At 37.4% G+C, this 23,644-nt stretch overlaps 1 protein-coding gene across 7 annotated transcripts in view; it reads right to left on the minus strand.

Moving 5' to 3' along the window:
• Positions 1 to 23,644, minus strand: part of LOC107047916 (forkhead box protein P1) — a 382,431-nt gene that overhangs the window by 197,510 nt on the left and 161,277 nt on the right. For 4 of the 7 annotated variants that reach the window (XM_015270836.1, XM_015270835.1, XM_015270834.1 and 1 more), the window contains exons 2-4: positions 22,618 to 23,012; positions 22,389 to 22,524; positions 22,217 to 22,324 (exon numbers count right to left, since the gene is read on the minus strand). The gene's annotated coding sequence lies outside the window, so the exon portion shown is untranslated. The remainder of the gene's footprint in view (positions 1 to 22,216; positions 22,325 to 22,388; positions 22,525 to 22,617; positions 23,013 to 23,644) is intronic. The other 3 variants (XM_015270832.1, XM_015270831.1, XM_015270833.1) reach the window with 1 other exon arrangement.

Genomic DNA, 23,644 nt, shown 5'->3' on the forward strand with positions numbered 1-23,644 from the left:
GGGGGGGGGGGGGAGGGAAAAATGCAGTGGCAAAACCCTTTGCCCTCACCCTACGAAGGATCACTGGCATTCCGAAGAGAGATATTCTCGGAAAGATTCCAAGGTTCGTAAGGCTATGTGTGACTTATATCCAGGAAGAGGGTGAGACGTCGTTTGGCAATCTTGGGGGATTCACGTGGGATACAATGGGATCTCAATACATCACCTGGGCTAACCCGGTAGGAGCACTCCCGGCCCCTTGGAGACGTGCCTTCACCTATCCAAAAAGACCCCCAACCCCTCGCACCTCTTCTGTGTGGGACAATCCATCTCGGATGCCGTAATAGCGCAGAAGGTGTTGTAATACCTTGCAAGCTCGAGGAGATATAGTTTTCGGATAGTATGGTAGCACGAACTATCTGCAACAATGCAGTGGAAAATGACAGGGGGAATGTGATGATGGAAAGAATTTATTTGGTTCTGAGAGACGGAGTATTGCAAAGCGCAGTCAAAACAAGGAATTTAAATTGTTGATAATGAGCCCCAGAAGTTGCCGTATCCGTTCGTTGTAGTTTAGGTTTTTTTGGTATTTCGGTTTATTAAGAGAGTATATTTAGAAGAGAATTTACGAATTCAATAGCTTGAAAATGAATTCAAAAGGGATGGTTGTATCAGGTCTTCCACCGAATATTAATGATCATATACCGAATTGATGCAATTTCATTAATGAAGCCACTAGGGCAATGTCAGAAGACGATTGCACGTCTAATGGATGATAGGGAAAAACGAGTGACAGCTCCTATTTTGCTAATCCAGATCCCCAGCCTAAATGTAAATACTTTAATTTATTAGGTCGTAAGGATTGAAAAAGCATTGTCATGGTGTCTTTTGTAGTTAATATTTCTTTGATTATTGAAGGGCAACATCTTTATTATAATTGAATCCATCACCTAGGCTAACCCGGTAGGAGCACTCCCGGCCCCTTGGAGACGTGCCTTCACCTATCCAAAAAGACCCCCAACCCCTCGCACCTCTTCTGTGTGGGACAATCCATCTCGGATGCCGTAATAGCGCAGAAGGTGTTGTAATACCTTGCAAGCTCGAGGAGATATAGTTTTCGGATAGTATGGTAGCACGAACTATCTGCAACAATGCAGTGGAAAATGACAGGGGGAATGTGATGATGGAAAGAATTTATTTGGTTCTGAGAGACGGAGTATTGCAAAGCGCAGTCAAAGCAAGGAATTTAAATTGTTGATAATGAGCCCCAGAAGTTGCCGTATCCGTTCGTTGTAGTTTAGATTTTTTTGGTATTTCGGTTTATTAAGAGAGTATATTTAGAAGAGAATTTACGAATTCAATAGCTTGAAAATGAATTCAAAAGGGATGGTTGTATCAGGTCTTCCACCGAATATTAATGATCATATACCGAATTGATGCAATTTCATTAATGAAGCCACTAGGGCAATGTCAGAAGACGATTGCACGTCTAATGGATGATAGGGAAAAACGAGTGACAGCTCCTATTTTGCTAATCAAGATCCCCAGCCTAAATCTAAATACTTTAATCTATTAGGTCATAAGGATTGAAAAAGCATTGTCATGTTGTCTTTTGTAGTTATCATAACTCAATACATCACCTAAGCTAACCGGGTAGGAGCATCCCAGCCCCTTGGAGACATGCCTTGACCTATCCAAAAAGACCCCTCATACCTCTTCTGTGTGGGATAATCCATCTCGGATGCGGTAATAGTTCAGAAGATGGTGTAATACCTTGCAAGCTTCAGGGGATATAGTTTTCGGATAATATGGAATCTAACTGTGCGGCATGCTGTTGCATTTCGTTTTGAGCTAGAGGGGCAATAATTTATTGCTACTCAATGGTTATTTGTTTAATAAACACGATGTCTACATTAAAAATCTCACAAAAAGTGCAACATCGCTCACAACTTTTCACCGCAATCACTGATTCTACTCATCTTTTTTTTATGCATTTTTTTTTCTTTTCTCATCTTACTTTCTTACTTTTTTTCTGTAATATACGAAAATTCCAATAATTTATTTAATATTGAAAGATTTATTTTCTAAATGATCTAATTATCAGTAGTGCTGTAGTGCTGTAATCGTGAGATTTCACTGCTACAAGAATCTGCACGTTTCCAGAAATCCCAGTATCTACTCATTCCCCAGGTATTCCCAGAATTATTTGCCCCAATTTTCCGGACACGTGTCAACATTTTGTCCGTAAACCACAACGTCCCATACATAATCTAAAACATCTCCATCCAATATGACACGACAAAACACCCCTGGCCGCCCGTCACCTCCCGCACCCTCTTTATTCAGACACAATGTATGCGCAGTAATTAGTCTCCATTTTAATTGATACCCCTGCACACTCCTCTCGTCCCTCGAGAAAATTTTCTAGAGACGTTGCACTGGAATGCAATGGCGAATAACGGAGGCGTCAGGAGACATTCCTGAAGGTAAAAAGACGGGAGGAAGAGTCAAGAGGGGTTTGGGGAGGATGTGTCCGGAAGAGGAAGACTAAAGCCATGGGTTTCCTTTCCTCTCCCCATTGCCAGCACGTCCTTGGGAGATGCCTTGGGAGTGTCGTTCCAGGCTTGATGCGCTCCAAGGCCTTGTTTGATGGTGTTGGAGAGGGAGAGGGAGGGGAAAGCTTTTGCCAAGGTGCACAGGCATATCTCCATGGACGTCGGGACGTTGACTCTCCGGGATGGTTTTCTCGTTCCATTCGTTTTTGGTGGCCTGGGCGGGGGGGAGGGAGGGATGGAAGGGGTTGGGGAAGCCAGGCGCAAGAATTCCCGTCTTTCTCCCCCTCAGTTGCATCCCTCTGAGGTCCTCTGGTGAGTGAAGCAAATTCCGGAAGTGGTGGATAGGTGGAGATGGGAGGGCAAGAGCAGAGAGGAGAAGCAGAGGATAGCTGAGGACAGTAGTGGCAGAGGGAAAAGGGAAAAGGAAGGGGCATCGTGATATTACGTCGTCGTTACGCTACGAGCAAACTCCACAGTCGTTTCTCGTATATAGTTGTCGCTGTGTTCTTCTTCCTATACGGAATAAAGCCCCCCTACAGTGTCCTCATTCCTCTTGGCTTTTGCTCTCTTTCGGCAAGAAGGCGTGGTCAAATGCTCTCTAACCGTACCACCGCGCACCTTCGCACCTGCTCAACCAACGCCAAAGGACACGCCCTCAACGAATTCGCTCGAAGCAAACTCTCTTGGTTGTGCAAAACTACGCCCCCTACCTTTTACACTCTTCCTCACCCACTCATCCGGATGAAATTCTCGAATATTTTGTCTCGTTGGTTATTCTTTTTGGAATGTGTTGTCTTCCACCTCTACCTGGGGATTTTCTTTCACCGCACCCCGCCTTGGAGATGCATCTCGCAAGGCTCGGCCAATATTTTCTCATGGCGAGAGGTAATGCACGCCCATTTGCCAAGATCTTGTTTTTATTTTAAGAGAGAGGGAGGGAGATGATGATGAGTTTCTTTATGGGGACGCCGGTGGGGAGGGAAATGGAATGTTGATGATTTTTTGGATTTCGAGAGCGCACGATTTTTTGCTTACTGTTATCATTTTATTTAGTTTAAGTTGAGATATTGAGGAAAAATATTTGGGGTGATGAGGGCATTGGCTCGGAGCCAGGAAAATTCTTGTTTTCGCTCACTACAAGACAACCGGTACGTCTCGGGGAGTTTCTGAGATAAATGGGAGAGAAATTGGCAATTGAATATTTGAAATATTCAGAGCTCGAGGAATAATTGATTGAAAGAGGTTGTCATGCTGTATGTATGATGATATTGCTGGATTTCCAATGATGCCAAGTATATTATGATTTAATCATTCTCACGATTCATATAGACTGATAGAATGATTCATAAATTCTAAACGAGATTCGTTGACTATTTACGAATGGTAGAGTTGAATCTGACCGAATAAATGATCGTTAATAGTTAAGGCATAGTTTGCTTAAAAGGTGAAAGTCGAGTCAAACAAAGCTTCTCAAATACGCATTTGTTAACTCAGTAACGAAGTGGTTTAAGTCGATTTTAGCTATTGGCCAGTTTTCAATGAATATCGCGAAATCTGAGGGAGATAGCACAATTTTTCTCATAACCTTTTTAGTAGCACTCAATTCACTCTACAAAAAAGGTTATAATGAAAATTTCACTATCTCCTTTACATTCGAAAATATTTCTGGAAAACTCAGCTAACGATTAAATCCACTTAAACCGTTTGATCACTTTGCTACTGAACTATTAATGAACGAACAGTTGGTGAAACCGAATAGACCCTAGCCTCCAACCAAATCCATTCGTTAGCAAAACCTAATCCTTTCTATCAGTGTAGGATTCACTCTATTTTGAATTTTGAAAGTTGAAGAGTATAAGTCTGCAGGTGCATTCACAAATATTATGGAAGGAGTTAGTTGCTGTTAACGAGACATTTTAAATGTTAATGTCATTCGCTAACTACTAAGAAATGGTTTAATTGTTAAGAAGCTTCGTTAACAGCAACTAAATCCTGCTATGAGTCTCCATACACCATGGCTTCTTCCCTTTCATTTGCCACGCTGTCAGAAAAAAACTGACCTTTCATTGATAGTTTGACAGTAATTTTCAGGACAGCAATATTGAATTCGACTCTCAGAACGAAAGAAGATTATGAAGTTCCAACTTTCACTGAGAATTTTTTCCATCCAAATTTCAGCCAATAGAATTGCACTATTCGACTCTTATTTTATATAGTCCACACGGTATTCAACTGATAATTTTTGATAATTCCACTGGTAATTTTTCATGTTGATATATACATAAATAACAAACTATTTCCTGCTTGAATGAGACCCTGGTTGCAACTGACAGATGAATTTTGTATCATAGAGCAATTTTCTTGGCCGACATTTGCATGGAAAAATTCTCTTCTGAATATCACTTGAGCTTCAAAATTAATCAGGTATTTCCTTCAAGGTTCCCTGCATACAAACGAACTTGTCAAGTTTTTCAGGAAAACCCACTCGTGCTTCACACTCGTGATTTTTTAACCTGAAAAACTCGACTCCTTCGTTTGTTTGCAATGAAGCTATTGCGAAATATCTGATAATTTTGGAGCTCTTATGGTATTAGATACGAAAATTTTTCCCATCCAAATTTTAGCCAATAGAATTGCATTATTGGACTGTTATTATATACAGTCAATACGGTATTCAACTGATAATTTTTGATAATTCCACTGGTAATTTTTCATGTTGATATATACATGAACAACAAAAGATTTCCTGGTTGAGTGAGACCCTCGTTGGAACTGACAGATAAATTTCACTTCTTGTGCAATTTTCGTGGCCGATATTTGGTTGGAAAAATTCTCTTCCGAATACCACTCGAGCTTCAAAATTAATCAGGTATTTCCCTCAAGATTCCCCACATACAAACGAACTTGTCAAGTTTTTCAGGAAAACCCACTCGCGCTGCACGCTCGGGATTTTAATCTGCAAAACTGATCCCTCTCGTTGCTATCCAACAGAACATTCGGAAAATATCCGACAATTTTGAAGGTCTTGGGGTATTATCAAACTGATACACTGAGAGAAAAATCTAAAGTTCGATTTACAATAAGAAAATAGTTGAGGCAGTTTTGGTGAACGATATGATTTTTTTCTGTATGCGGCACATCACATTATAGTAACTTCACAAGCGTAATTTTTGTAAATCAAAATGCAGTTAAACTAACCAAAGTTCAAAAGTAACCACGACAAATCTATAGTGAGTAGAACTATAAAATAGTTGCAATGACTACATTCCATTGTAGTCATCACTTCTCCGACCATAGTTACCGTAAGCCATGCAAAATTGTTGAAGACTTTTTGACTACAGTTCGATGGTGATGGAATATAGTCAGAAGAATCATACTTTTCTCTCAGTGTAATTCCACAGTAGCCTATCAATTGTTTTCCCTTCTTGTGGCAGATATTCTTCACACTTGGTGAAAAGTGTCACATAATCCAGAACACCGTACTCTGTTCGGCCAAAATCAGAATCAAGCAAATTGTCCTCCGAATACCCCTCGACCTTTAACATTCATCGAATATTTACCTCAAGCTTCCCTTCAAAAAAACGAGTGTGTCAAGTTTTGCAGGCTAAAAAGTTTCTGCAAAAATTGGCATCTTCATTTGTTTACAACGAACCTTTCGGGAAATATCCGATAATTTTGAAGTTTCGGGGTATTACAATTGAAAATTCCCTGAAGAATCACTCTACTTCCTTGAATTAAAAAAAAGAATGCCGACTTACATCGAATTTTAAACTAATTGAAAATACAAAAATATATCATACGGAAATTTTCCTGATTTCTATTATTAATATGCATGGGATAATCAAACTAAAATTTATTTTGTGGCCATTCACTTTTTTCCTCCACAGGAGGGAGGGAATTCTCGATATAATTCTCTTCAGAGTGGACCATACTGAGAAAAAATTTTTTTTTGAGAAGCACGTCTTTACTTGTATCAACAACCTCACTGCTCGAAAATTGACAAGAAGAGAATACTTCACACTGAGAAAAGAAATCTTCTGTCCAGAAATTTTGTACTTCCCGAAAGATGAGGGGGACTTTGTTCACAACAAGAAAACAAAATTCTCAAACCAAGTCAAGTGATTCTTGAAGATTGAAGTCAAGTGAAACACTTGAAGTTAAAGTCAAGTGAAAAACTGTCGAATAAATCGATTCAATTAGACTTGTTCTGAAAAACACCGTTCTTGTCATAAACAAATTATCCTCGTCTTCGGGACAACTACAAAATCTCTTGACGAAAGATTTTTTTCTCAGCGCGCAAAACGTCAAATACCGCAATTCTATTTGTCAGAAGGGTGATGGGAGAAATAATCGAAATAATTCTACATCCACTCTTCCGCAAAACGTCAAATACTGCATTTCTGTTGGCTGACATTCAGATAAGAAAATAAGCTCAATAATCCACAAACTCGAACATCAATATGCAAAATACCTTAGAAGAGTTTTCAATAAAAACTGCAACTGTCTGTAGCCAAAACATGTTTGAATGCTTCAGAATATGTAACTATAACATAACATGCTAAGCTAAGCGAAGTCAAAACCGTCAGAACTTGGCCTCTCGCCCCCTACAAGGTTAGACAACCCCAAGCTACATGCACACGTATGCGATAATTAACCTCTTAATGAACTCAAGATCGATATCAATGTCTAAAGAACCAACCTCGAAACTTTACCGTGTGGTATACACACGCCTGCAAGATTAACCCAAGTCACTCCCCAACTGGTAACTGAGTACTCCTCATGTATAAAATGGTATAAAAATCGTCAACTGGACGTTGGAACTCTCCATAACCAGCTACTTTTTTATGCCCAACGATTCAGACTTTACGAGTGCTAGTGAAATCCTCTTATCTATAAACTATTTCAATATCTCGTCTCGTCGTAAAAATCCACGGGGAAAAACTTGTTACTGTGTCATGTTGGAGTCATTCCTATTGTGATATTCCCTTTAAGGAGAGGGGTATAAAGGATTCTGGGAACGCGAATTTATGAGAGAATTTAAAATAGCGGAGTGAGGAATATTTGAGGTTTATGTTTTTTATTCAGATGTAATCGATTCTTCGGGCAAATAAATCAGGGATTGAACTCTGATGTTGATGACGTCTTTTGAATCCATAGTATTTAGTGAATTTTGTAGAGGCGTGCAAGTTATTTAGTCTGTCGACTGCGGGGATTTTCTACTGGAGGCTTGGCGTTTTGGAGGAACGTCATAATTGAGGAATCGAACGAAAATTGTATGGAATTAATAGTACGGGGGAAAATCGAAAATCTTGAGTTCTGGGGAAGGAGTTGAATCAATTTTGGATTGAGGTTTTTATTCCCAACGATCTCTCTGGCTTTATTCGTTTTGGAGANGGGGGAGGGGGGGGGGGGGGGAATGCTGGGTGAAGTGAGTTGAATCAATTTTGGATTGAGGTTTTTATTCCCAATGATCTCTCTGGCTTTATTCGTTTTGGAGATTTTTATGAAATGAAGTCGGAGAAGAAAATGTAAATGTACTTTACACCCCAGCATAATGATTTATTTCAAGTAAACAAGTTGTTTACTTGATTCTGATAGGGAGTTTAGTATCAATAAATGAAAAAATTATTTCACACAATTAAGGGGAGACTACTATGATTTTTAAAATTCGCCAGTTATTGGAGTGAGATTCATCATGCATTGAAGATCGATTATATATGTCTGAAAACGAATAATTAGTGCGAAAAAGTTGATTGTTTATTGTTCGTTTGCACCGCAGACGCTTGAAGTGTTAGAAATAGTCTAGGGCTTTCAATTTTTAAAAAGTGTGCAATAGCAATTACGAGTTAGTTTTTGAAATACGATTCTTGAAGAAATTGCACTATTCATGTAAGAGAGCCGGAAAAATTGTCCTCAAAATATTGAAAATATATTCTCGATTCCTTCAGAAATATTCTTCTGGGTATTTTCCAGGATTGGGGCAATTAAAAAAGATACGAAATTAGCTGTGTAGAAGACGAATTTGAAAAAATTAGACCGTAATTGTTATTGCACACATTTTTTCACAAATTTTGAAAAAAAAAACGTCTGTAGCTTAAAAATTGGAGGTCCTGGACTATTTAAAACATTTTAAGTGTCTACGGGGCAGACAAAAAATCAATGATTGATTGTTTTGCACTAATTATTCGTTTTTAGGCATATATAATCGATCGTCAATGTATGAAAAATCTCACTCTTGCGACTTTTAAAACACATAGTAGTGTCCCCGTGAACTATTTCCATTAAAGTGAATACATGAATGTATCAATTTTCACAAAAAAATTGTTAAAATAAATAGAAACATGTAAAATAAATAGCTTTATGGGATTCAAATACGTAATTTCTGTGAAAGTGCGATGAGAAATGCGTCAATTGTGCAAACTACTCAGAGGCACGATGTTTTGAAAGAAAAATGTAGCAATTTTTCGTGTTTTGTTAACAGGTGACCCAGATGAAATTTGAAAGTCTTCGGTTCATGAAAATAACTATCGAATTTTTGTATATTATGGGGTATATAAAAAACTATATAAGAAGAATTTCGTACCCGACCCATTTTACCCCGTACGTCAGACGTAAAATGTCGTTTTTCGTATTTTTGGCTTTGAAATGCTCCTCGCACCACAATTTGCAATCGATTTAAACTTTTCTAGTTTCAAAATGTTAGGTACATGCCATAGAATAAAACCAGATAGTTTTTCACGATTATCGCAATTGGATCATAGAAAGTTTTTCGGTTTACTTTTTTTAATTTTACTTTTTTCACATCGTATAAAAATAATTATTCTGAGTAGTTGAATAACGAAATTTTCCTCCTGAAAATATCTTTTATATACTATTTCGATGTTCAACTACTCATAATAATGATTTTTCTACGGTACGAACAAAATAAAAAAACCAGTAACCCTATAGAGTTCGGGCTTTCAGTACCAAACGGTTCTTAATTCCAGTACCATGATTTTGGATTTCAGCACGGCGGTGCTGGAAAGCAGAGTTTTTTTGTGCTGAATTTCAGAATTTCGCACTCGTTGAATTTTACAGTCGCGCATCCCTAATAATACAGGATGCTTCTCGGGAAAGCAGTGAAATTTCTCGGAAAATCAAGACTTTTTCTTTTCTGTGTACTGTATTCTTCAACTGAAGCTCACTTACGTCTCCCATAACACCAACTGAATGGCTTGACCCTGCACACTCAGAAAAAAATCGAAACTTTATGGGCAGTTGAGAAGTAATTTCCAGGAGAACGATATTGGATTCCATTAAAAATGTTTAACCTATCAAGTGGACAACTCAGTTCAAAAGAAAAATAAAATTGACTAAATAAATCATTCATGTTGCTAATTATTTTTCTCATCAAATCAGAAGTGTTATGGCGTACTTTTCCGGTCTCAAAAATAATAATTAAAGAAAATGGTCATAAATAATGGGGGAATTGTGACTGCAGTGGTAACAGTCGAATTTTGATCGGACAACATCACACGCTTCGGCTAGTAGTGGGGTGGTAACAGTGAGATGAATGTTTGTGTGTGTTATACGTATCCATATGCTTCCAGCACTGAATTATCGTCACCGACTTTAGCGAACTCGATCAGCTGTTGTATGGTGTTGTGGCATTGCTCGACTCGTAATGGCGCACAGAGAGAAATATTCAATAAAAATTACATATCTTTTCCGTAATTCCGGAACGAAATGTGGTTGTAGGAAATTTTACGGAACTGTTGCGGAATTTTTCCGGAGCGTTCCGGAATTTTTATCTGAATCTCCTGTGAAAAATTACGATACCGACACTTAAATTTTCTGAGTCGATTCCGTAATCGGTGAGTGAATTGTGAGTTCCGTAATTTTTACTGAACATTTCTCTCCGTGCGGTCAAATTTTTTTTAGAGGAATTCGAAAATCAATCGAAGTTATCAGGCCTATATGGCCCGGTCCCCTACTTGTCCTCGACGGTGATAGATCCTTCATGGTCTAAAGTAAATGGCTTGTGATTTTTTTTTTTCAATAGCTTGAGTGTCTAACCCATGCAACATCTCGATCAAAGTTCACACGGTCACGTTTCTTCCCTAAGCGTGATGTTACAAGAAGTGACTTTCAAACATTAATGTCTCACTAGGATGCCCCGATGGAAGGATTAAAATTATTAGTAGCGTGTGGCTCAAATATGAACCTGGCAAATGAAACAATATTAAAATTGTGGTGAATAATGTCAGTTTTGACTAAACATCCTTAAGAGGAGAAAAAATCATGAAATTCCAAACGTTCAAATTCGTTGGAAATATCACGAAATTCTAAATTCTTGAGTAGCAAGAAGTTACTTGAATTTTCAACCAACAAATGAATATCCAGTACCAAATTGCACTGAATTTTCAATTAATTGGAAATCAAGGAATATTTTTATCTGAATTTTCCTGATTGCTATTCATTTTTATAGAATGATTGACCGGAAACACAGTTCCATTTATACTGATAAAAACAATTATTTTTACCAAATATTCACTTACTTGAGAGAATCATTTCTTTTTTAAAAATCGTAGTTCTTCAATTGAGTCATCCCCAGGCGAGCCTGATTAGGTTTCAGTTATAACAATCATATTGCTCTAGAGGATGACTGTGTTGCCCATGCCCTTGAATGAACTCCTCTACTGATTATTCATTTTTCCTAAATTTCTGATTTTCTAGAGGAAAGAATACGGATTAATTTTTCAATGTTACAATCGAAATATAATTGATATAATTGAAACCCAATGAGTATTGCCTGGGAATAACTCCACTGGAGAAATATGGTATCGAAGAAATAAATACTTCTCTTAAGTAAATGGATATTCGGCAAAAATATGTTTTTTTCTCAGTGTACACTCCCATTGATTTTTTTATGACATTGTGAGTTTTCAATGAGAAAATTACTTGAAATTTCAGGGGAGCTGTCGCTTAATAAAAAATTGATGAAGTGAATGAAATCAGAAGATGTAAAGAATCGCAGGTGAAGTACTTGTTGAGGCAGGTGGACCACGTGGCTTCATGGGGCTGTACACTGGCGCAATCGCCAAACGGGATGCTGTTTAGAGTGAGACAGACGGGATGAAAACAGGACAGCAACGCAATACCGAATAGCTCGAGAATGGTAGAGGACAAGTGGGAGAGAGGAGTTAAAGCCGCCACGTGGATGCTGGGGCGACGCGCGCCACTCTCACTCCCAAACAGACCTCCGGTGTGTTGTTATATCCATCGGGAGGGTTTTGCTTTTCATCCTTCCCTCGCAATACTTCTGCCTCCCCCCACTTGTTGTGCTTTACCGTGTTGCTGTGCTGTTGCCTTGTGTATCGAGAAAGTTCAACGCCAAGCCAGACGATGTTTCTTCCCTCACCCCATCGATTGACACTGAATCAACAGGCTTCCCGATGAGGGATGCCGATTCCCTAATCACTTCATCGTCATTGGAACCACTCGGTGACTCGTTAATACTCTAGAACTGGAGTAAAGAGTGTTACGGACACGATGGAGGTCTGAAGGATTAACCCTCTGAGGTGAAAGAACGTTTCCACCTCTCTACGCACTTTCCATAAGAATTGCCCGTCCCCACTCCGCCGGACAAAGTACTACACTGAGAGAAAAACGACAAGGTTCTCAAACAAGTCTTACTTGTGCGAAGAAACTAGTTTTTTGAATATTATCAAAAAAGGATTTTTTTGTGCCAAACATGCAGAGAGTGCGCCGGAATGAAAAATTTTTGTCGTAAAAATAAACTTAGTAGTTAAAAAAAAATTGCATGCTCTGTACACGTAAGAAGTGTCATTTCTAGCACTACTCTTTCGTCATTCGATACTCCCATATACTGATAGAACGGATTAGTTATTGTTAACGAATGGATTTTGGTTGGAGGTTAGGGTCTATTCGGTCTCACCAAATGTTCATTCGTTAATAGTTAACGAATGTATATTTGAGGAGCCCTGTTTGACTTGACTTTCGCCATTCAAGTGAACCATTCGTTAACTATTAACGAATATTCATTTGATCATATTCAACTCTATCATTCGTTAATAGTTAATGAATCTCGTTTGGAATAAATAAATCATTCTATCAGTGTACGTATTTTGCTCCCGAAAAATCTGTTTTATGTGAAACAAGGGATAGTAGTTTTTCGTTTCGACTCTCTAATAATCACAGGCAATAAATGAACACTTAAATGAAACAATAATGATATGATAGCAATCTTGTAACTTAGGGATAAAATATTTGTTGATGAATTTTTCCGGGGGTAAAACACTGAAGTGTACCCCGATGCATGAGAAAAACACGAGAAAACAAGTGGATAATGGCATGTTTGTATAAATGAGTACAGTAATTGTTGCTAATAACACTGTTAGAAATTTTTTGAAAATTAAGCAATAGGCGCACGTGAATTCTCAATATTGTGAAATTGAATTCAATTTAAGATCAAATCGTTCATGGAATCTCACATTCAGGTTGGAAATTCAGGATAATTGGGTTTTCCTTGTTAGATTATCACTGATATTTCAATGGAATTTAAAATTCATTGTAGAAATTGAACATCATATTCAACTGAATTTTCAGTGGATTGAAAATTCAAGCAAATTGTTGTTTGAATTCTCAAAATATATAACTTTCATTATCATGTGGACCTGGAAATTGTGGTTCCATTGAATACTCCAGAATTCAACTGATTTTCTAAGACAAAACACATGACAATTTCGTATAAATGACCCGTGTAGAAAAATTTCTGTCTTTAGAAGGTCTTCTAGAAATCTTGGGAAGAATCTTCGAAAGATTATGTAGAAGAACTGCTTGGTGACCCAAAAAGATTCTTCAGAAGACAAAATCTTCTAAAGACAATTTTAATTTTCGATCCTTACTCCTTTGATCCTTACTTTTTTGACGCTCAAATTACTAAACCCTGAATTTTGGACTTTGGAAATTTTGACCCTTAAAATTTTGTCTTCTGAAGAATCTTTTTGGGTCACCAAGCAGATCTTCTACATAATCTTTCGAAGATTCTTCCCAAGATTTCTAGAAGACCTTCTAAAGACAGAAATTTTTCTACACGGGGAGTGATTGTTAAAAATATCAAGATTTTTTACTTATAATTTCAGGAGTAATTTTAGTAATTCAGGAGTAATTTTAATTTAATTGAAAATTGCCTTAAGAAGGTAATAACGAAAAGAAAGGCGGTGTTTGGAGTGACTTGATCCACGATAAAACGTACTATCCTAATTGTCGTAGGGTTAGGCTAGATTTGGTTGGCGCATGCGCGGGTCATAAAAAGTGACTCCAATGTGAATTATATAGAACTTATAATAGTACTACCATATCATATCGTTGAGTGGCGTAGTCGGTAACGTGGTCAAGTTAGCAACCCGTGCACGTTAGACCGACGACTGGGTTCGAATCCCAGCCTCGTCAAGTCCGATATTTGTAAGGATAAAAATCTGAGATTTGGTGTTCCCGTCGCTGTCCTTGGGAGTAACCTACCGTGGTCATGGGTGAAACCAATAAGTCCAATGAAATGGCATAGACCCTCTACCTACCTAGGTGATAAATATGAAATAAATTCAAGCCTCTACATGGTTAGATTAGCTTCATTGGTTGTTTCATATAGAAACATTGAAGGCGAAAGGAAAGCATACAGCATCCTTCCTTCATAACGAATTATCAATAATCAGTTAGTAAGAAATAAAACGATCGAATAGAAATTTAGATATATCACCTTGTTATCCATCTGAAATCTTGAGTTCAGATGGCTTTCAATCACCTGTTTTTGACAGTGGAGTGAATATCAAAAGGTCGTCATGGCGAAATGTTAATGATAACCCCAAGTTAAATATTCAATCGTTAAATTTGATCTTGGAAGTTGGTAGATGGCAATCCATGAATTATCCCGGTTCGTGAGCGGACTGGAGGCAGATTGGAGGCACCTTCGATTCATCTAACACGAGGAAATAGTCCGAATTCGAAATCACCGACACGTCGTTCAAACTCCCCGACCCGATATTATCCAAGTCGCAAAGTTATCGAGGGCACATAATTGAAGTGTGTGTATGAGAGAGAGAGAGAGAGAGAAAGGTAGAGAGTGAGAAAGAGAGAGAGGCGGATGGAAGCAGATAGGAGAAGGTGGCATCCCCCAGGATCTTTAACTCGTCTGCAGGTGGCCAGGGATGCTCCTGGGCGCTGGTGTTACTTGGTATGCAAGTTGCGCGGCCATTCATCTCCCGATCTCCGGCAGTCCCGACCTCCGGATATAAATTAGCTTTTGTTTAGCATTCAATGCGAGCCACCTTACTTCTACCCGATGTACCTATATCTTTCTTACTCTTTCAACTTGTAGTTGTAATGGTCGGGTGGGAGCCACTGCTCGCGGGCAATTAATGTCTTTGGGGGGACTAATTAGACGTTTGAAATCGGTTTCTGTGATGTTAATGAATAATTTCATTCGACGATTCTGGGGGGGAGATACGACAATTCTTTGGTTTGTAATTGTCACAAATTCGGGTGTCATAGGGAAAAAAGTTTTTTTGCCACTTTTGCACACGGGGAGGAATATTCAGTAAAAATTACGGAACAATTCACGTAATCCGCAATGGGGAATCGTTTTCCGGCAATTTTAATAGGAATGGAACAGAAGAAATCTGAAACGTTCAGTGAATTTTTCGGTTCATCAGCGAACAAAGTACGAAATAGTCACATAATTTTTCCCGAAGAAGTAAAATCTTACAGAAACTTGCCGACTTATTGTACCTCCAAAATCAAAAATTCTTGACCGTTCAACAATTTTTATGAAGCTGGTGAGTTATTTCCATTTGATTCAAGTATATTTTATTTTTGATTCAGGTTTATGCATATACTTTTCATTCCGGTATAAAATAGGGGAGGGTGGGGCAAAACGGCCCCCCTTCAATTGTCAATAACTTGTGAATGACTTCAAGTTTGACTTGAAGTTTCAACTTCATTTCGAAGATAATTTTTCATTCTTCAAAACGAGCTCTAACTCATCCCAATCGGATTATTGAATCGGAAAATATTGACGATTGAAGGGGGGCCGTTTTGCCCCATCCTCCCCTATACTCAATTCAGGTGTATTTTTTCCGTGAACTTTTCTCTGTGTATCTAAATTCGGGCAAAGTAAGCCAGACAAATTGTTTGAGGAATACTTTATAAAGAATAATTGTCATATTGAGTTCTTCAACTGAAAATCTTCCGGCTTTCGGATGACGTTATCATTATTAACAAATTTTCAATTCGACATTTTCTATGGTTGCCACTTGAACAGTTCAATTCATTATGGAATACATTGTTAGAATTTTTTTGAAATTTCGTGGAAAATATCGGAGTAATTCTCATGAGAGTGACATTGAATTCGATTTAAGGGAAAAATGATTATAAAATTTCAAGTTTTAGGGATAATTCGAGGAAATTCATGAGTTTTCAGTAGGAATGAAACGGAAATTTCACAACTTGATTGAATTTTCAATGGAACGGGAGTATTCAGAAATAAAATGAGATGAATTTTCAATGTTTCCCGAATTTTTCTGGTTTTTCCGAATTTTTACGGAATAATTGAACTGAAATATCAAGTGTTCTATCGATTTTCAGATCATTCGAACAAAAAATCAATGGAACATTTGATTTTTCAACGACAATATTTCCTGAATTATAATTGATAATTTCAGTGGAAATTAAAAACGATAAAAATTTTCGGGATTTGACACGGAAAATGCAGTTAAAAATTTTTAAGAAGGTATTTGCGGCACCAATCAGATAGTAACATCAGTATTTTTTCATGCTACAATCAAATAATTGAGTTTGTCACTAAATATCTCGTGATTTGATTGCACTAGGGATACGATAAAGCATGAAGGGTTGATACGCGTGAATCCAGAAAGTGTGGTTGGCTAAGTAGGATAATTAATAAATGCGAAAATGCATTAGCAGGAGAGACCGCGAGTTGAATCATACAAAATGCCTGGTACACTGGGATTTTCGTCTACCCCTCTCAACCTCAGGTGGAATTATAAAATAATAAAGACAAAATTACGTAATGCGAAGGATCAGATGAGAATTAGGGGACAATGAGGATAGGGCTAAACAGCAATGCCAGTCGGATTTCGAGGGGAGTGAGAGGGACCCAGACGTCTTAATGTCTGGATTTCTCTCCCTCTTCCGAAAACTTCAACTGTCGAAATGGTTAATATTTTTGATAAACGCCTGTCACAATTATTCTCGCATCAGTCGAAAGAATAATTGAGGAAAATAAATTGGATTTTTTTCTTCCTTCAACTCAAATTAAAAGATTGATAATCCATCAAAGAAATTAAATCAATTTGTGATCAGACATGTCGCTTCACAGGGATGGATAATGATAGTTGTTATCGTGATATTGAGTGAAGAAATTGCGATTGAAAAGCCGAGATAATCATATCCAGTTTTTCACTGAAAATTTTCATTTTTCTTAAACCTTGAGTGAACTTGAGTGAAATCTCCGCTGTTGGGAAGCCAAAGAGAACAAAGATTATATGGAAATGTAAAAATTTGGTATTGATTCAAACAAATTAACTAATTTTTACGTTAACGATTTTCCCTTGGTCCCAATGGTAGGAGGAATCTGAATTAAAACGCATTGAATTACCACTCAGAGCGTAGCAACTTTGTAAATGGTAACAATGTTATGTAATTAAGTAGAAAGTTCTGTAATCAAGAAGTACATCTCCACTGACTGTCGTCTCAGTGTCCATTTCCCCTTGCACCTCTCCATCCCTATCGCCGTCCTTATAACCCCTATCTTTTCGTATTAAAATAGTCCACTCGCTAGGAACGAAAGAAAAAGAGACGACACGAGTGAAGAAGGAAGATGCTGATAGTGTGGGTTGTGCTCTGCATATCTTAAAACCCAGGGGTGGGTAAGAACTCGAGACGCCTCTCTGATTTTTACCGCGATTCATATCCTGAGGGGACTAAAATCTTCACCAAGTTTTTATGATGAAGAGGAACAACAAATAGTAGGTTTAATTTCACAATTTCATTCAACTACACTGAGAGAAAAATCTGAAGTTCGATTTACAATAAGAAAATAGTTGGGGCTGTTTTGGTGAACGATACGATTTTTTTTGTAGGCGGCACATAACATTATAGTAACTTCCCAAGCGTAATTTTTGCAAATCAAAATGCAGTTAAACTAACCAAACTTCAAAAGTAACCACGACAAATCTATCGTGAGTAGAACTATAAAATAGTTGCAATGACTACATTCCATTGTAATAATTACTTCTCCGGCCATAGTTACCGTAACCCATGAAAAATTGTTGAGGACTTTTTGACTATAATTCGACGGTGACGCAATATAGTCAGAAGAATTATATTTTTCTCTCAGTCCAGTTCATCTGAAATCCCGACACATTTTCATTTTATTCAGACGTTTTTTAGTGTCTGAAAAATGTCTACAAAAGGTGTGTGAAATTCAGGCATTCGTTTTTGCTGTGTTGACACCAAAAATTTCCCGGGCTATCGACTAAAATCCCACTCAAGTCGATCTATTTGGAAAAAAAAATCTGTTCAGTCCCATAAGCGCAAAATGGCCAAACACTCGGCATTCTAGGAATCGATCGCCTGTATCATCAGAATATCCCAGGAAAAGAGTAGTATAAACTGAGAAAACAGAGAAAGGTATCAACGAGCGTGTAGACCTCGTAGTCAGCGTTTTCACGGTCGCTTGGTTTCATGGCGATGACTTCATCCGCGTGGGACGATGCGAGTTAGAGTATGGGTACTGGTTTAACGTTCTCGCGTCATTAGCCATATGTATATGATTGCACACGTAATAAACCCAGTCAACGTGAGCCTATCCTCCCCCCCCCCTATTTTCATGTCAGCCATCCGAGTAATTGTAAGCTGAGGAGTAAAGGATTTTTCCTGGATCGTGCGAACGCGCAAAAACATTGGTAACAACCACTCCATGCCGTATCTACTTTCAATAGTCTGAGATCGCAGTGTCCATTTTCACCAAGTTTATTCAATGTTTTTTCTTTTTAGTTTCATGACTACATCATACTTATATTTTATGTTATGTTTCGTGTTATCTTAATGAGTGTATCCACTGCCGGTTTATATACTGCAGTCATTTGTTGAGGAACAATTCATTTTTTTCTCGTGATAAAATACAATCTGCTGAAAAAAAATGTAAATATGTTCGGAGGATTCAGTCGGTCGATTTTTTACATTTTCCTCTGACGAGAATTCACGAGGGATTATTCACTGGCAAAATCACGGTGCCACTCTGGGCTGAAATCGCATGAAATCAGTTCAGAATTCACGTGAAATCATGTGATTTCATCGATTGCAAGTGATTTTATATAAAATCACTTGCAACCACCACATCGGTGGGATACGAAGTTTTATTTTGAAACTTATAGAACAGAATGAAAATTTATTATCGACTCAACGAGCATTTTGACGAACATGATATCATTTATAATAAATTTGATATCATTGGACATTAGTTGAAATCATTTGAGATCATGAAATCGGGGCCTATAGAAGTGAAATTTAATTTGACACGAGTCAGAATTTGGTTACACTCGAAAAAAGTACTTCTCACCAGTACTGACTGGTACTTGGGGGAAGTTCACTTTTGAAAAGTTCTAAAAATACTCGTCCCAAGTACATTTTGTGTTCTTGGGTGAAGTACCACATCTGCCGATCAAGTAGAAATGGAACTGGAAGGAGGTAGCTTCACTACTTTCTGTCAGTACTTTTAGTACTTTTCACAAGTACCAAAGGTACTAGTGAAAAGTAATTTTTCAACTTCTCTCAAGCACTTTTAGGACTTCATTTCAGTACTTCCAATTGATTACTGTATTGAGAAAAGTGAATATTGTTACCGGATAGAATGAGCTTTCTTACGCATTTTTGTAAATAGAAATGTTCAGCAGAAGATATTTTATAGGAAAAAATCAATAGATTACGATTTTCATGGATGCTTTCGAGAAATATTGGTATGGTTTCCAACCTGCAAAATTTCAATTTTGTTGAGGTTTTTATGTTTTACGTTGTTATCACCATTTATAAAAGGCTTCGAAAAATTGTTTTCAATTTCTTTTCAATTGTATTACTCACAAAAAGGAAATTATTTCGATTTTTGAATTTTTGACGAAATTCGGTTTTTAGAAGAGTAAAAAAACATTTTTGAGTTCTTATGCTCAACTTATATTAAGTTTATCTGGTACTTTTGAAAAGAACCAACCAGGTACTCAGTACCCGTAATTTTTTTACTTGGCCCAAGTAACAAAAGTACTTGTGACAATTACTGAGGTACTTCTCATCAGTACACAGGTACTTGACGCATGATACTTGCATCAAGTTGTTTTATAACTTCGAGGAAGTACAAAAATGTGCCTTTTCCCCAGAAACCCCTTAGTACTGAGTACAAGTACTTTTTCTACTGATCAAAAGTTTTTTTTTTTTGAGTGTAAAATAAACTAAATTAAAAAATTTTGCAGCGTGGTCTTCAATTACTATGCTCATATAGTAATTGTTTATTTTTTATATTTTATATTTTCTCTGTATTTCGCAAAATACCGAACCAAATAAAATCAGATTGTCTTGTAGCGCTCGGGAATGCGATTTACTCTGTCAATCGATTAAAACCGGAATTCCCTTCCTCACCTCATAAATTTCTCCACCTTCCCGCCGTGAGTGCAAAAATACCCCCCATATATTTATTTCCAACGAAACGTATCCCGAAAATAGACCCTCATATTCCCATATTCACTAACTTCGTTACTCCGCTGTCTTGATTCAATTTTTCACTCAGAGTAGTTTAGAAAATTCCGCTATTCTATTCCCATTTATTTATTTTCGCTTAGAAGATGAAAATGTATTCGATATGAAAGTTCTTTAATACTGGGAAAAATATGGAGTGGAAGTAGGGGTTGAAAATGAGGTGAAGATTAAATAAAAACAGTGGGTGTAATAACGTGCGAGTGAAATAAAAGAAGAGAACTGACTCCAAGACAAATAGCTGAGGGAAAACAAAGCGTATTATAAATACGGTTCTTTCTCAAGGGGGTTAAGGATACTTCTCGGTTGAAGGGGAGGAAGGTCCGGGCATTCCCCGAGTTAGTGAAGAATCAGGGGGTTCACTCGTTTTTTTCCTTTTTTTTTTGCTCGGAGCTACGGAAAAGGGGTGACAACGACACGGCATTTACGACCGGACGAATACTTCACTGGCATTTTTGTTACAACAATGAGTAGAAGATAATCTGGAAAGAATTCTATTCTTCATTTAATTTTTATACTTTTTTTCATTCTCTTTTTATTGTCTTCTTGTTTTATTTATTTTTTCCTTGAGGGGAAGAAATGCCATCTCATTTCTAGTTTCGCGTTATGCAAGAGGCTTGGATTTTTCTTTCATTTGTCATTGCTTTAATTCGTTGACTCAAGAGCCGGAGAATAATTCAACAGTGCAGAGAATCGCATCTGCATTCAGTGGTGGTCGGCAAAGATTTGCGGCCATTTAACCCGAATTTTATGGACTCTAAACTTTAAATGGGTCGTTACGGGGAAATTTAATGGACAACAGATAGCGTCAGAGTGCTTAGATTTGTGCAGTGCAGGGCTGTAAACACTTTCAGTGTTTAGAATTTTTTTTTCTGGTGGAAAACAATACATTTTATACAGTTTCAAAAATGCAAGGAAAGTGCAAATTTTTTTTCTTCTTTGAGAAAGCGAACGATGAACACGTATATGTATGTGTTCGTAAAGTAATTGCCATTCAACTGAGTTTGATACTAAAGCAATTGAGAGAATTAACTACAACAAAAAAAAAAAATTTCAATTTGAGATTTACCATCTTAAATTAAGACTGTCGAAAATCTTAAATTGAATTCTGAAACTTTCAACTTGAGATTTTCGAACATCTTAAGTTAAGATTTTCAAAAGTCTCAATTGAAGACTTGAAAATTTCAATTTCCCGAGTGGAAATTCAAATTAGGATAGAATAAGAGACTGACCAGGGAAAACTGATTTTGATCAATTTTGGATCAGAAATGTAACGCTTGTTTGGGGCCATGCCTGGTCAAAATTCTAGGATTCGATATTCCTGAACAGTACCGGATCCGATACGGATCTAATCGAGATTTGACTGATCAGGATAGGATCACAATTCACTCCGCAAGAAAGCTCATTTTATTGGTCGATAATATTCACTTTTCTCAATGAAGTAATCCATTGAAAGTACTGAAATTAAGTCGTAAAAGTACTTGAAAGAAGTTGAAAAATTACTTTGCATCAGTACCTTTGGTACTTGTGAGAAGTACTAAAGTACTAGCAGAAAGTAGTGAAGCTACTTCCTCCCAGTACTATTTCTACTTGATCGGCAAAGGTGGTACTTCACTCAAGGATACAAAAAGTACTCGGGATTTTTCGAACTTTTCACAAATGAACTTCCCGCAAGCACCGGTCGACACTGGTGAGAAGTACATTTTTCTTTGGGTGTACATAGTCTCACGAGATCTCAGTTGAAATATTAGTTCAAGCAGTCTTTTCGAACTTATTTACAAAATAGTCTGGACGTTATGTCTCGAGATATCCTATTCCATCGTTTCACTATACCTAATACAAGTTGAAATTGTTTGACTTACACTAGGTCGTGCGTGGCTGCGTGGATTCAGCTGCCAGGGCGCCGTGGTTGGCTGGAAGTGTTCCTTTCCCCAGGATCCAGTGTCAAAGGGGCTTTCGCCGATGTGCCCCTGCAAAATAGAAAAAGAAAAAAACACATTAGTTCTTTATATTCCTCAAATTTTTTGGAATTACCTTAAAAATCACATGCTCATTGTGAAATCGAGTGTCGAAATGAAATATTGAATTGCATCAACGATGAACTGGCGATGACTGAATGTAGGAGGTGAGGCGGAGGGGAATCTATTATATTCCTGCAGAAAACCAATCCCTGAACAAAAAAATTCTTTCCTTTTCATCCAAACATTTTTCTATTCAATTTTAATAAAAAACGGGAAATAATTGATTTGTGAAAAAAACTGACAACATATATAATACTTTGTTGGTGTTGGCCCGATATAATACTTTGGTTGTCAGAGTTGGTAAGCCTGTTACGCTCTAGTGAGGGTCCTCCCTGTACATAGTCACGCACATAAACACGTGTAAATGTTTTCCATCGCGACTCGTTTATCCGAAAAATTCATCACCCATTCGTCGTTCTAATTTCCTATCGATGAGAAAGTTAATAGTAAATGAATCCCAAGGGTCTTCAATTATTGGTGATACTAGACCTTGATTGGAATGACCCTGATGATCAGTGATTTTTATCACTGAAATTTGGTGTTCGATTCCGAAAAATTGGAGATGGGTTCATCCAAAGACAAAAGTACTTGTCACCAGTAACGACCGGTATTTGGAGAAAGTTCACCTGTGAAAAGTCTGAAAAATACACGTCCCAAGTACTTTTTGTATCCTTGAGTGAAGGATACAAAAGCTCTACCGTTCAAGTAGAAATAGTACTAGGAGGAAGTAGCTTCACTACTTTCTGCTAGTACTTTTAGTATTTTTCACAAGTACCAAAGTACTGGCGAACATTAATTTTTGACCTGTTCTCGAGTACTTTTATGACTGAACTTCAGAGTATTTCCAATTGATTACTTCATTAAGAAAAGAGAATATTATCGACGGATAAAATGAGCTTTCTTGCGCATTTTTGGAAATAGAAGTATTCAGGAGCAAATATTTTGTAGGGAAAAATCAGTAGATTGTGATTTTTATGGGTGCGTTGAGAACTGAATTGACTTCCAGTTTTGAGAATCGTAATTCATGTTATTCTGACTGTAATTTACTATCTCAAAAGCGTAAATCACCCGTTTGAGAAAATAATAAATTACGTTTTTGAATACGTGAATTACTATTTCAAACACGTATTCTATACCTTCAGATTTGTCTGTGTGTTCACTTGTGGTTCAAGATTTGGATCTTCATTTGTAATCTTGAATAAATTTCTAAAAAAAATTATAAGTACTGGATTTGAGTATTATTGCTACTTATATAGAGTACTGTTGGTA

The sequence above is a fragment of the Diachasma alloeum genome, unplaced genomic scaffold (genome assembly GCF_001412515.2).
Source record: "Diachasma alloeum isolate Michigan unplaced genomic scaffold, Dall2.0 Dall_scaffold_78908, whole genome shotgun sequence".
NCBI classification, from domain to species: domain Eukaryota; kingdom Metazoa; phylum Arthropoda; class Insecta; order Hymenoptera; family Braconidae; genus Diachasma; species Diachasma alloeum.